The sequence below is a fragment of the Anser brachyrhynchus genome, assembly GCF_964034855.1.
Source record: "Anser brachyrhynchus genome assembly, chromosome: 17".
In the NCBI taxonomy this organism is placed as follows: domain Eukaryota; kingdom Metazoa; phylum Chordata; class Aves; order Anseriformes; family Anatidae; genus Anser; species Anser brachyrhynchus.
In genome coordinates, this window is record NC_137710.1 from 12,902,691 (window position 1) to 12,915,121 (window position 12,431).

General features: G+C 39.3%; 1 protein-coding gene across 1 annotated transcript in view; it reads right to left on the reverse strand.

The window, feature by feature from the left end:
• LOC308179440 (uncharacterized protein) overlaps positions 1-12,431 on the reverse strand; it is a 186,278-nt gene that overhangs the window by 118,622 nt on the left and 55,225 nt on the right. Inside the window, exons 7-10 of the mRNA XM_080559608.1 lie at positions 10,904-11,007; positions 8,727-10,343; positions 7,781-7,836; positions 2,061-2,618 (exon numbers count right to left, since the gene is read on the reverse strand). The gene's annotated coding sequence lies outside the window, so the exon portion shown is untranslated. The remainder of the gene's footprint in view (positions 1-2,060; positions 2,619-7,780; positions 7,837-8,726; positions 10,344-10,903; positions 11,008-12,431) is intronic.

Consider the following 12,431-nt stretch of genomic DNA (forward strand, 5'->3'; position numbering starts at 1 on the left):
GCTGCAGAGGATTTTTCAACAGAGAGGGGGAGGCAGGGCATGCTAGTTGGGATCCTTCCCTGTTATTTTCATTAATTTTCCTCTTTTTTGTTTTGGTTAGGGGGGATGTGACAAAAAGGGACAATAATTGCCATTTGCCGCAGACTTCGAGGAGTCCTCCTCAGCCATTACAGATTAAATTGCATTCTGTACAAGTGTCCATCAGGCCCCAGCTCCAGACTCCAGGCTGGTTAGAGGGCAGCTGATTCAGCTGCAAGAACATTTTGCTCCGCTTCTGATCTGTCCTAATTATAAAAAGGATGCTCTTTCCTTTAACCCCTAGAGTTCTCTCTTTCCTTTAACCCCTAGAGTTCTCTCTTTCCTATTCTCATGGTTCAGTCCTTCAGCCAAGTATTCTGCTGGTTTACATGAGTTTTACGTGGACTGTCAGCAGCAGAGAAGCTGTATAGATCCATACTGCCTGAGCATCTCTTTTTTAATTTGTATCCCTCCGACCAATGAAAGACTTCAGATTTCAAATAGAGAATGGCAAAACCAGGACACGTTCAGGACCCAAAGTATCTGCCTGAGCAGAATTTAGATTTTGTAAAATCAAATCTAAAACTAAAGAAAATACCCCCCACTTTCAGTCCAAAGCACAGGTAACCTGAATACACATGGCTGAGCTAGTTTTAAGGTAACAAGCACCAGTACATTTAGCAGTACAGCAATAGGAGAAGTAGAGCCTGTAACACTTTGAGAAGATAAGCTCATGGGCCCACATGGAGCTTATTATGGTTCTGGCAGTGCAGCCAGCTAGTTAACAGATGTCTCAGCAGAACTACACAAGCTGTACTGACAGCACTGCAATGTCGATACAGAATAAACATCTGGACTGCAACCAGGAAGTGGTAGGTTGTCATTTTCCCTTCAGCTGGTAAGCAGTTCCATTTTAAAAGCTCTTACAGTGGATCTTTCCACATCTTTGGTTACAAAGTGGTGTAACAGGATGGAAAACAAAGAACACAGGCCTGATACTGATCACTTCAAGCTTTGCCTTGATGCAGCTCTGACTCTGACTTCAGCCGATTCACTCCTGACTGAAGCTGGTTTAGATACGAAAAGAATACGTACCACCTTTGTTGATCTCGCCCCTTATGTCCCATGCAGCGAAGCTTATGCTGCAGCAAACTCCTCCCCTCCTCCCACCAAGCTTCTGTCTTTTCCCACTCACAGCAAAGTCTTACCCCTTCTGCAGCCCCTCTCCTGGAAGAGGAGTAGGGTTGATACTCGGCATAGTTCTGGAAACTGGCATTGTGTTAACACTGCCCTGGGGTGCCATGGGCAGTTGTGAGCCCACAGCACCACAAACAGAGCAAGTCTGTGGCTTAGCACCACGCTTCGGGAAACGGTACTTTTGTAGGTTCACAGATCTAACACGAGAATGTACCAACACTGCCATATGGACTGAACTCCTGCAAAACAGACTATTCACAGCTCCTGCAGGGAAAGGAATTATCCTTCCCCCCTACATAGACTCAACATTACTAACAGCAATATCTCATGGTTGAGATGCAGAATAGTTTAAGACAGACATGCATTCTCAGTTTGTACACTCCATGTGATGATGAATCAACCACATCCTATGGCAGTCTGTTCCAACAGCAGCTTACCCAGCCAGACAGCGTTTTGCTTTTATATTTCCAATATCTCTTTGTCCTGAATACAAGAAAGTGCATTGTTTAGAAACATCTTGCTTTGGGGATACTGACAAAATCAACTGTCCCTGACAGTCAAATGTTGGCTGATAGCATCTAAATGATTTTTTTTCTTCCTTTTAGATACTCCCCTCTTTGTGTTAATGCCTTTGCTCGTTACCAAAATTCCATTAAATATTCTACCCATTCTGTTTTGTTAAGTTTGTTTGTTTGTTTGCTTGTTTTCCAATTAGTTTATTTCCTGTAGAATATTTCTTAGAATCAACAGCTGCCTAGCTATTGGTGGTATCTTTCAAATGGATTAATGGAAAATGAAAAAGAGAAAAGGGAGGGATAAAAAAAAGAGAAAAGCAAGCACAACACCTGTCTTCTCCAGCTAGTACTGGACAGCTCCCTCCAACCAGACTCTCATCCTCAATGTGTAGTGGCACTGGAAGCTTTTAATACCCTTCCGATATAAGATATAAAATCAGCTGTCACCAAACCCATTAGTCAGCTATTAACAATGACTGTCAGCACAGCTTCGAACACGGTGCAAAAAGCTTGCAGCAAACAATCTAGAGAAATGTTCCTTATCAATAAATTTCTCCTTACCTTTAGTAGTTAGTGGGTGACAGTGTTTGAGGTATCTGCCAGGTAACTTTTAGAAAAAAATCCTTACCACTGCACTTGTGGAATTTTTATTATGTCTACCCTCTAAACAGCTTTTTATGGAGAAGAAAAGTTCCCCGTACACTTTCTCCACATCATTCACTAAAATGACGAGCGTACTTATATCTTTTGGACTTACCCATCTGCATACGAAGCATGTAACATAGCAGCAGATGTGCTGTCAGTATCAGGTACTTATCTTACAGTCGATCCCACTGCCCAGTCCTTTAACACACAGTGGGTGATCTCCATTTTCTTAAAATCACATCTCTGAAAAACCAAAAATTTGCTACTTGAATGGAAAGAAAGCATGGCATTTCATCAATGGAACCTTAAAATACTGACAAATAAAGTCTATACAGGATTGCCATTTTTCCACTAGTTTTTGTCATATGCAGAGCTAAGGAAGGGGCAGAAATCTGTGCAAATTCCAATGAAGTATTCCACAGAAGTACGCAGGGAAAGGTTTGGTTTCAAACACAAACCATTTTGCAGAAAAATAAATGCTAAAATAGCAGAGCTCATGTTAGCCTTCTTTTATAAGAGAGATGGCTTACTCGGCTGGTTGAGGGTTTGAAAAATACAGATGAAAAAACACCTAACAAGAACCCTTGTAGTCTTCCAGTCAGATCTTCTATAGCTGAAGTCAAGCAGTAACTGATAGTGTTAAATCAAGACACTAAAAACATCTGTAGTTTTCTCAAGTCTTGAAGACCATTTCTTTTTAAAAGGTACTTAATCTTCTCTAGATGTAAACAAGGGTCAGCAAAACAAGTGCTCTGGAAAGCTTCTCCACACACAAATCTTCTACTATTCATGTAAGTAGTATTTACTAACTGTAGTAACTTACTAACCGTAAGTTAAAGCAGAATAAACTTCCTATTGCAGATCCAAATACACACAATTACTTCTTTGTGAAAAGGGAAAAAAGATAATTGTATCAATGCAAACTTATGCTCAAATTAGACGTTGCACTTCAGTAAACAACAATGTAAAAAGATCACATGCCTAAATAAAATATTTATAATGGTATAAATTTTATGAGTGAATGAAGCTGTAGGGATCAAACGCATGATCAATGATCAAATGTAAACAATGGACTGAATTTTACCAAGTTAGTCAGCTGAGCTACTGCAATTGGTCATATACATCTTCAGTTAACCCTAATTTTGAAAAATAGGGAGTTGAAATCAATAATTACTTAATGAGTAAATACTTAATTGCTCTTTTATTATTATTATTTTACATATTGCTGCTAGTGCCAGGAGGTTGAGGAATGAAGAGGTAGAGGGAAGTTTATCATAATAAGTGTGAGAGAGACACACGCTTGTTTAGGGAGCTTAAGAGGTGAGAGAAATGCTGAAGCCTACTAGAGGGGATGTGAACTGACTGAAAATCGCCACCTGAGATCTAATTAAAAAAGGTGAGGATGGTATGAGGAAAGCAATAACACCAAAAAAATTAATTACACTGCAGAACCACCTCAGAATCTGTCACTGACCATCACCCTACTCTGCCAAGAGCTGAGAAAGAGGGGCCCCCGCAGGAAGACAGTAACAGCAATGTGGAGATCTCCACCTCAGTGAGTTGAAGAAAACAGTTTGACCAAAAAAACAAACCTAATTTATTCTCTCAACCACTGTCACCATTTCCCAATTGCGTTCTACAAATTCATATCCTGGCTTAAGGGAAATTACTTTTCCTTAGTTTACCCTGCGAGCATGTTGGAAAGATAAATACCTGTCCAGTCTGGAGAGAAAGACCCCAGTTTAAGAAAAGGAAATAAAGGCCAAGCTTTCAGCCATTTTGTGCTGCAGTTTCCAATGCCCTAGCACCGAGCTGATCGTGTCAGTATCTCAAGGTCCCCAGAGACGGTAATCTTATGTGTTCAGAGAGGCTTTAGTTCATGCAAGGTCAGAGTAATTGTGCATGATTAATGGTTTATCTCTTCCTGAAAGCCTTACACAAAGGCTCCAAACCAAGTTAGCCGTAATTCCATACTCCTTACAGTCTGCTTAAAGGGGCAGCATCCTATTTCCTCTTGGTGGGGCCAAGCCTGTTGACTTTATCAGAATTGGAAGCAGGCCACAAAGCCTTTGAAAGAAGTCTCTCTCCCCCATTCAGCTCCCTAGGTAACATGAATACATTGTGAAAGAAAAAAAGAGTCCAAATTCAGTCTAAAACACCCCAAAGTCTTAAAAAAGACTGCTCTGTGACAGTCCCCAAACCTTTTGCTACAGGATTCTTTGGTTTTCTACAGAATTGGTCCTCAGCATATTGCCAGAGCAGGGCACATTAGAACCACCTTAGAATCCCATTTTTAGTCTGCAGCTGTATTTTGTTAAGAAAAGGATCATTTTTAATCAATTACAGCTTTGTGACCATGGGCAGCCACATAAGCTGATTAAATTATTATTTGCAGATAGTGCTCACAGATAATTCCTTAGGGATAGCTACAAATTTAGCCCTTTTTTTTGTTTCACAAAGCATTAACAAAGCTCGATTGCTTTGAATGTGCACTGTCTTCTGCTTGAGATTTTAACTGGCTGTTTTCAGACTATGGAGCATTTGTGAACTGTTCGGTTCAGCTATTTAGTTATACACAGTGTGTAATTGGGCACGTAAGTCATATGCTGTTGTTTCTGCTCTCTGAGTGGATGTCCTAAGCCCTTTACAGAAGAGAATAGTGAATAGTTTTGTTCACATACCAAATCTCTGTGCTCTCCTGTGACTAAGACGTTCATATCAAGCACAACATTCCCCGTGGTTTTCTGAGAATGAAACTCCCTGCATGTCAGGTTTGTTCACTAACAGCAGATGATAAGGGATCACAAACATGGCTGAATCAAAGCAGTCGTTTTCAGTCAATTTTTTTTTGGTAGACGTAGTTCCCACAATTCAATCAGATTGAGTTTTGATTTAATTGGGAACTTGAAATATTCAGTGTTTTGTTGGGAGGAAGGAAAAAAGGCATACAGTACAGTTAGAAATTTCCACACACACGCAAAAAAAAATACAAAAGTCTTCTATAGTGGTCACAGAAAATCAGCTAGTTAGCCATCAGAAATGCAATACGGACACAGTCTGACTGCCACATTCTTAGGAACAGCTTTTTCTTTTAGAAGGTGGAGGAGTTGAACAATGTCAACGGCTATCTTAAATCTCTTCCTACCAAATAGGAACAAACCGGCTGAAAACTGCAACTGAAGGTAACTTGGAGGAAAGAGAATCATGACCGCTAGTCCTTTGCACTCAAAGAAAAAGTAAGATTACACAATGAAAAGGACACTGGACTACAAAACAGAAGATGGCAGCAAGCTGAGGGGAACTGGTAGATACAGAATCTCTTAGGAAAACTTCTAATGGGAAGCAACGTAGAGTAAAGTAGCACTTAATGAAACAGAGTATACAGTACTAAACTGACAGAAGTATCAAATGGAATGTCTCTGATTTTAATTAACCCCCAAAATAAACATTAATATTAAAATAGCAATACTTGAATAAGGGTTAATATCAAACAAGAACATGTGAGGAAGAAAAAAAATTAGAGACAGAACTTCAAAACTGATTATATATACCAAACATAAAGAGATGTAAAGAAAAAATAATAAAGTCATCAATGACTTTTTTGCTTCCAAATTCACAGAAATAGATTAATAGTGACTCACAGCAGATTTTCCTATCAAGGAAAGAGAGACAGTCGAGAACAAAGACCAGGCAGGTGAAATAACACTTTTGTCAGTACAGCCCAATCTGGGATCTGTTTGCCAAATCATGTCTTCTCCCAGAAAGAAGGGGAAACATCCTGAACTATCCAAGCTTTCAAAGAGCTTCTGTGCTTCCACAAGGCTTCGACCACCACATACGCGAACAGCCAGGAACTGTGGGGGGCAGCAGGTCTCTCTCTGTAAAAGTGGGGACTGGGGTGCAATTCCGAAGCAGTGCTTAGACCCCATGGATGCCACATTCAGGTCGCCCTGAGCCACCTAAACTGAATACAGCCAAGTATTCAGAGCTTGATGAAATCCGTCCTAAAGCAGTTCAAGAAGTACCTGAAGCAGTTAATCTGTGAATAGCTAGCACTAATCTTGGTGTGATTTTGGAGAATAAGGGAGGTTCTGGAGAAACCATGGGCAAACAAAGGACTTATCTTCAGAAGAACAACATAATTAACTGCACTGTCTAGAAAGACAAGAAAAAATTTAAACAATCAGTTTAGAAGTAACTGGAAGGTAATAGGATGATGAAAAATGGTCATTACGGAATGGTCAGGAACAAATTATGTTCCACCTATCATGTTCTATCGAATGGGGCAACAGTTGCAGTGATTATGGGGGGAAGCATTAGAGACAATTTACTTTGAAAAGTAAAGTAAAAATAGAACGCTTTTAATCCCTGCCCACCCAATGTTTTCAAAGTATACAAGGGAAATCAAACGTAGCTTAAAATCACTACAATTTGGGGATAAAGTTGTCTAGAAAATCCTCTGAAATTACTGGTAATTTGCTGTCAAATTGACAGGACACTTCACCTGGAGTTCTACAGGGGAGCATGTTATCTCCACTTTTATTAGCATAGTCATGAGCATAGACAGGCCCTTACAGGTATGCAGCAGCCATATTTGAAGGTATAATTACAAGTCAACGACCTCCATAAATTGGAAAAAAAAATAACAGATTGTATCAAGATGGAACAAAATAAAAACGAGTACAAAATGTTGTACCTATCAGAAACAAACCCAAACAGATATGGACAAGTGGCAATATACAGAAAAGGATCTTTGACCTTCTAAGTAAATGCAAACTTAATTTTGATCAACAAATTGATGTCAACAAAAAAGAGAAGTGAGAGAGAGGAGGAAGACATCTCATCCCAGAACGTACTGACAGGTGAGACATGGAAAGTTTTCCCTGTTTGTGCTGGACATGGCTCAACTTAAGCCAAGACATCCAGGTATGGCCACCTCACTTCAAGACAGATACAGATAAATGAGGCTATGAAGACCAATAGGAAGGTTCAAAAGCATCACTGAAAGGAAATGACTGATGGAAATGGACATCTGTTTTCCATCCAAAATAGAGAATGGGACATGATTATTCTTTTGCAGTATGTAGGTAAGTGGTGACTATGAAAAAGATGGTCATTGCTTTTTTTCTGTGGCCACTTGGGCGTAGAACAAGATGTAATCGGTGTAGCATAGCTGACAGCAAGAATACTTGGGTTTGATATTAACATGACTTTCATGAATTTTTAAAATAAAAATAATAGTTAAACAATGGAATAAAACAGCTACATAGGAAGGAAAGAGAATTCATTTCAAATAAGGATTTCAGACAGGTTTGCCTCAGGGATAGTCTGAGTATGCACTCAGACATAAGCAAGAGCATCTTCAAGCTACTGGACATAAATGTGTTATGGAAATTTCTACTCACCAGAAAATGGCTGCCCAGCTCTGAGAAGGACCAGCTCAGTATCTCAGGACACGGGCCTGCAGTTAAATAAACAGCTTGTGACACAAGATGAGCAAGGTCTGGGTGATTAGCATAACTGCATCAAGTTACTATCTGCAGGTTGATTTAAAAAAAAAAAAAAAAAAAAGCCTTTGAGATGAAAGACGCAAGAATAATGAAGGATATCCTGACTGCTACTGCTGATAGTTGCAGGTGAGCTCCACCTGAGTAAACCCAGACTCCTGGTTGAGACAGCAGGTAAGTTCTGTACTTGCACTGGCCTGAACTAAAACACCGATAAGCCCAGAAAGCTCAGAAGCAGGCAGGCAATTCAAGATATTGATCTGATTAGCAAGATGTAGATTTGTGAGATTCACCAGGAATAGAGAATCGGGAATCTTGAATCAGCTTTCAAGTCCCCCATCAAAGTGCCTTGCACGTTTTGGATCTGACAGCACCGGACCCAACAGCGCCATACGAGGTCACAGTGCAGCATTTTCTCTAAACACAGTGTTATATCTCAATGTCATAAGGCAGCACTGTCTGGTATGTGGTCAAACCCACAACAAATGGTGACCTGCCATGTCAAATTTCCCTGGTTCGATGGTTATAAAGTTAGCATGTGATGCAGAACAGATTCAAAGAAGAAAAGAATTGCTTGCATCTTCAGTACACGTTTTCTGAAGCAGACCTAAAGTCACATCAGCTGGCTACCTTCTATTCCTTGTAACAGCCTTCTGTCCTGTTTTCCTCGGACTATCCCTGCACTGTTCTGAACACTCCCTGTAACAGCAGGCAACAACCCTGTCTTGGGATGCAATGTCCTTTCCAATATGGTAGCAATATATCTTTCCAAGCACTCATTTTTTTTAAAAAAAAAAAAAAAACCAAAACTGTGTTACAGTTACCAACTATTTGAACAATCTACCTCACAGTTGCCATGGAGCCTGGGCCTCAATTTCTTTTTCCTCTTGTCTCTTTGGGCTAAAGTAGATTTTTATGCCAGATTAACCAAAGTGCTACTCTTCTTTGATCTGCAGTTCAGGCCACAGTTCTGACTGGAGAAGGGAAAAATAATTCACCAGGGTACTCCTAACGTAAGAGCAGCCAAAAATGCTTGGGTTTCCAAGGTTTCCCCTATTTCCTTTTCAAAAGGGACATCAAGAAAATAGTAACAAGTTAAATATGTTGAAAGAGTTTTGCTCTTCATTTCTTACTCATGCTTTAACTTTCTCTACAAATGCAACTTGAATAAATACCAACAGTAGAAAAGCCTAAGGGTGCACCACCAGAAAGGCTAAAAATGCTTTTAAATTATTAAATAACCACAGCATCCTACCCCTCAATTAACCTTTTTTACTTGGTCCCTCCCTGCCACCGTTTGGGTAGGTAGCCCTTCACAGACCACTGCCACACAGAACTAGCATGACCCACACCTTAGCAGGTTATAAAACAATCAGCTTGCATCATTGACCACAAGCACTTTTTGTTGTACAGCTTCTCCAACAAGTATCTAGTCCCACAAAGGACACCTTTGAAATCAGTTGAACTCAAGTAAATTTAATTTTAAAATAAATAAATAAAGTCACTTTAACAAAGACACTAGATTTTGTTTTTTTACTTTTTATATTTCTGATATCACATGCCAGAACATATATAAGGGAAACTCCTAGAAAGTTGAATTCAATCTGGAGCAGGAGATGACATATGACAGAGAACTTACAACATTCCTCAGCGCTTACACTTAGCCTCAAACCTTCATTAACTAGCTAACATTCAACAGTCTCTGTATAATTTTAAAAATTGTAATAGCAGTTACAGCTACCACTTAAATGAAAACTTTCTAAGTTGAGATCTTAACTGTTGGGCAGAATGATGAAGTCCTTCAGATAACAACAGTAAAATCACTTACAGAGGGTAGATTTAGTGCTTTTCTTGCAGGGATCTGTGTTATTCTAATATGATGATGACATCTGCTTACTCATGACAAAATTAACATTAAATTCTGCATAACTCAGACACACAAACAATGCAAGGTGCTTAATTACCACTTAGCCTGGTGTTAATTACATCACATGTGAAACCCTCAACTCTGTATTTCAACAGAAAAGTTGTCAAGAAATGACTCTGCAGTCACACCAGATGATTTGGAAACAGTTCATTAGCACCCTACAGAAAAAAAAGGATTAAATTGTGCCCCAAAACATCTAGCTCATGCACTTGCGAAGTCATTCAACTAAATTCTGTTCTTTTTAGAATCATCAGGAAGTGGGACCTTTGGTGGGAAAAGTTGAGAAATCAAAAAACATCTTTCTTCTGTAGCCCCACAAATCCTTTTCTCCCACTATTTTTCCAGTTTCCCTCTATTTAGAGTTACAGAAGTTCTCCACTTCTAGTCTGACCTGCCACCAAGCTCAGGCAAAATATATTTTCCAGTTATCCCAGACCTATCTGCAAAATAGCATGGTTGTTTCTGTACCGGTTCTGAGGTAACCTCAATTTTTCTTTTCCCTCAAATGGACTCTGGAACGAACACTGGAACAAACTGATTTCAACCAGGCAGGTTGTTATTTGGCAAGTAGTAAGTGCAATATATGAACCAATATTAATAATCTCTACAACTATACATAATACACAAATGTCCAAGTCTGGGACTCCATTCAGGACATCACGAGGTAGACTTTTTTTTTCCTGTTACAATATTCAGCATGCAATTAAGGTAAATTCGTCTGTTCTTTTCCATTAAAAGAAACATCCTTGACAAACCAAAATTTGACATATTTTTCTGAGCGATATAGGTAGCTGTTGGATTCACCATATAATCTGGGCCTACAGACAAGTGATAGAGAGAGTAATAGGCAAAGCCAACATATTTTTTTTTTTGCCCCATTGCTGTATGCACTTTGTTAAGAAGAACTCACCAAATTTAAAATCTGGTTTAAAACCTCTGAGCTCAGGTGTACTAAACGGATGCAACCCTGCTTTGGAAGTGGTGTGGTGCTGCAGAATGCTAGAAGCAAGGAGGGTGACTGGGCCCAAAGACAGCTTGTGTCTTCCCAGAGATGACTTTGTCATCCGGTCTTCCTATTAAAGGAACATTCCTACCTGCTCCAAGAGGGACCTCTGCTGTCTTGGAACATCTTTCTTCCACTAGGTCAGCAGGTGATGAGAATCCTTCTGTGCAGAATTGCTCTCCACATCAACAGCATCTGTCAAAACAAAAAAAAAAAACAACACACGGTATCTCCTAATCCATGTAAAATCATGGAAAACAAAATCATCTTAAACAGTTGCAGCAGCACCTTCCTGAGTCAGTAGAGGCCTAGAAATAATGGTTCTTCGAGATGTAGTTTTCTCAGGAAGTTTCAGTATTTTACTAAGTAGAAAACACACAGACTTCAAATAAATTAACTACTTAACTTCTGATTGCTTCTAGTTACTTCTAATTACTTAACTTCTGATAACTTCTAGTCTGCATGTACACTCACATCCAAACTATTTTCCTAGGTGTTGCAATCGGGTAAGCTAAATGGATTGAGCAAAGTAGTTATTTCCTAATACCTGAAAATAGGAAATCTCTTCTCCAAGTGTATGGAACATTGACATCACCACACTAGCCACAGTTTGACAGGGTATGATTTTGATGGGACAGCAAACACCACACAAACACATTTTGTGTTTTGCCTTAATATATGGTGCAGAAAGGAATTGGTTAACAAGAACACAGGAAACTCCTTACAAATTGGTAGTGTTGGCAATTTCCTGCAATAATTTAGAAGATTTTCACTTGCTTGGTTGGGTTGGTAACTCATATCCTTAGGTCGAAATTCAAGAACTTCAAGTTTTGACACGCAATCCAATGATTAATAATATAGGCTGTATATACAAGACTGAAATATGCTGGACCAAATCTATCATATAGCTACATTATGTGTAACAAAAATGCTTTTCAGGCCAATTTTTGATTTCAAGACAATTTCAGAAAGTTCATTATTGGAGAATAGGCTTAGAAATTTGACTCTGTTGAAGAAAACCTACCACAAGTCAATGAGAGTTACGTCTTTGCACTCTTATGCAAAGAATGAGCTTAGCAAAGACTTCAGCAATTACGATGGGATCAAAATCACAAACGATAGGGGGCCTACCAAATGATTTTTTTTTGGAGGCAGAGAGAGAATTCAGGCATACGACTCCTATCAGCTTTCTAAGGTATTAAGTTATTTATCTCCCACTTTTAAAATTTCTCTGCACAATCCCAAACCACCTAAGCACTTCTGAAAATTCTAACGCTAGCCCCTAGCATGAGAAGATTTAAGTCTTATAGGGTAAGTCCTATATGGTTATCAAGAAGCACACGCAGTTTTCAGAAGAACTCCTTACGCTGATTGTAGGTTAGCGCTGAGCTCTTCTGAAAATTCAGTCTTTTTATTCTGTTGCCAAAACATAAGCTAACATGCTGAAAACATTCGATGTGCGAACATCTGAAGATCCTTCTCTGACCTCCTCCAAAATCCATCTATTCCTGACTGAAATCAGAGGGGATTAAAAAAAGACACATTTGGATTAGCAGATTCTTGTAGGAATCTACTTCTGTATCCCCCCCCCCCCCTTTTCTTAATGTGCACAGCTTTTG